Raw genomic sequence first — 3,458 nt, forward strand, 5'->3', positions numbered from 1 at the left:
AATGAATGAATGAATGAATGAATGGATGAATGAATGGTGATGATGATGATAATGATGATGATGATGATGATGATGATGATGATGATGATGATGATGATGATGATGATGATTACGTTTAGTGGAACGTTACGGAGCATGTGTCACTAGGTCATTGGCTCTCTAGAGACCCGGGAGTGAAGGTTGGGTTAGAAAATAGTATCAAAAAGCTTCAATCCAACAGTGGGTGTGTGTCCAGTGTCCAGACAACATCACCGGTTAAGCCTGGAATATGAAATTGTGACAAGCCGAAAACCCCAGCAACAAGCCAACAACAAAAATGTAACGACAAGAGAAGGTATGATGCGTGTGTAAGACATTATTACAATTATGTATTTTTCAGAGTAAGAAACGATGTTACCAACAAATGCCTGTTGAGAGTCTTTTCCAATGATTCCATTTTTTGCGCCGCACAATGCGGGGCTCGAACTCGAGACCTACGGACCACAACCCGTGGTGGTATCCTACCACCAAGCCACAAAACTACACATGTCACACCATTCAATCAACCCATGGATGATTAAGTAGGAACATGCAAATTAATACAGATGTCAGCTTTCGAATTTCGGCATTTCCTGTCAGCATCATTAATCCACGAAATAATGGCCATAATATTCAGTCGTTGGTGATTAAGTTGCAATAAAAATGGACACCACTGGAATTCACGGCCGTTTTCAAGGGCACATTAAAATTATTGTAAAACGGTTAAGCTTGAAATTTAGAGAGCTAAGACAGAACACTTTAAGAAAATTGAAGATTGGATAAGTACTATTACTACTACACTACTAATAAGAAACATGACGCATATGAGGCGATAATACCATTTTTTTTCTGACAGAGACAACGCTGTTAACGACCAGGTACTCATTTTACACCTGAGCCCGATGAGAGAATGAGAGTAAAGCGCCTTTTCCATGGATCAAATATGCCAATCAGAGCGGGACTCGAACCCTGGACCTTCCAACCCGAAGGCAGCAGCCTTTATGGTTCACACTATTATGTTATGACGATCGACCCAATCAGCAAAGTCCGGTCCGCATTCGTGCACCGTCGCGAACCCGCCTGGTAGCATCGTCACAACACACCTTTCGACTAGATGCTCTGCCGTCTCGGGTTCTTGCCCACAGCGTGGACATATTGGACAGGAAGTTAGACCCCACCGATGTAACGCACTTGCCGTTAGGCAGCTCCTCGACCGAAGCCGATTCGCAGCTACCCAGTGTCTCTTCTTACTGGTATCAAAGCCTGGCAACTTCTCACCAAGCTTAGAGGAGTGTAGGCGAGTAGAGTCTTTGTTTCGGCCGGCCGGTTAGAGAGGACGCTCTACTCACAATTCTACACGAATAAAGACGATGGCGGTAGATCAAAGAAGGTAGCATTTTTATTTACCAACCATCATTCATGGTACTAAATTATACAAAGTAATAATTTCCCATCAGAAAAAATAAATCGGATGTTCCTATCTCCCTATTACAATAAAATTGATACCACAAATGATAAAATCGGCCCACAAGTAAGGGAGTTATAACATTTTTTAAAGTTACAATATTTGTCATCAAAGTCATTTTTTATCACCAAACTCGTAATATTTGTCCGATTTTTACCAAACAAAGTGCAATGTCAACGATTTACACCCACAAATAAAAAAGGATCAAATCGCAATTTCTACAATATATTTTATTGTTGTCGCAAAATGATAAATATCAAAGCACAATTATTCCTAACCGTTTCCATCTTCTAACGTGAAAGGCAGGCTCTCCATCTTCGTTCTGAATTGCTGTGACAAGAGAATGGGAAAGAAAATTTGATCACGTGATCGTTCAGTCGATCGTTCGGTTAACTTGACGATTGCAACTATAACTCACTATTATATGGTTTGTTCGACGGATGGAATTTCATGTGACATACATTTGATGATGTTTTCAGAGAGTCCATACCTGTCTCAAGCGCTATGCATCTCTGTTTTCTATAATCATTTTCTAAACCGTAGGCTGTCATCGTTGAGCAGTTTTAGTTTTCTATGAGTGGATTAGTACTACTGATACTACTACTACTACTACTACTACTACTACTACTACTACTACTACTACTACTACTACTACTACTACTACTACTACTACTACTACTACTACCACTACTACTACTACTACTACTACTACTACTACTACTATCATCATCATCATCATCATCATCATCATCATCATTATTATTATAATAATAATAATAATATTATTATTATTATTATTATTATTATTATTATAATTATTATTATTATTATTATTATTATTATTATTATTATTATTATTATTATTATTATTACTATTATTATTATTGTTATCATTATCATTAACACCAGCATTATCATCAGCTTCCTCATTATTATTATTATTATTATTATTATTATTATTATTATTATTATTATTATTATTATTATTATTATTATTATTATTATTATTATTATTATTATTATTATTATTATTATTATTATTATTATTATTATTATTATTATTTATTATTATTATCATCATTTTCACCATCACCATCATTATCATCATCATCATCATAATCATAATCATCATCATCATCATCATCATCATCATCATCATCATTACTATTATAATTATAATTATAATCATCATCATAATCATCATTATTACTATTGTTATAATTTTTAATATTATTGTTATTAACACCAGCATTACCATCATCATCATATGATCATCCGCATTGTTATCATAATAATAATAATAATAATAATAATAATAATAATAAATAATAATAATAATAATAATAATAATAATAATAATAATAATAATAATAATAATAATAATAATAATAATAATGATAGTAATAATAATAATAATAATAATAATAATAATAATAATAATAATAATAATAATAATAATAATAATAATAATAATAATAATAATAATAATAATAATAATTATTATTATTATTATTATTATTATTAATATGCTGTGGTTGTAAGTCAACGTCGTTGCAGCTGCTTATTGTCACTTTTTAACTTCTGATTACCCCGCCGCTCAGGTCTCAAAGATTATAATATGTCTTAATCATTACAAAATTAACGATAATAATATATATTTATATCAAATAGGAAAGGAGAAAAGATCTCTCATGTTTGGCATTGAGCATCAAGGATAGGGCGCATTTAGATGTAATGTAACATTTATGATGTACACCCAAGTCGCACTAACGAGAATTATAACAAGGAAATGCATTGAGACTTCACTTTATTAATGGTTTTCTGATTAAGTTTTGGGCCTTTTTTTGTTGTTGTTGAAAAGGAGATAAATAAATAAATAAAACATAATATATTTTGTGTTTTTATTATAATTTTAGATTGTAAAAACGAAAGTAGAAAAAATACACTTGTTGTCAGCTGTGACTACCCAGCATTC

Source organism: Berghia stephanieae, chromosome 1 (genome assembly GCF_034508935.2).
Source record: "Berghia stephanieae isolate SIO BIC M18660-M18661 chromosome 1, UCSD_Bste_1.3, whole genome shotgun sequence".
NCBI lineage: Eukaryota > Metazoa > Mollusca > Gastropoda > Nudibranchia > Aeolidiidae > Berghia > Berghia stephanieae.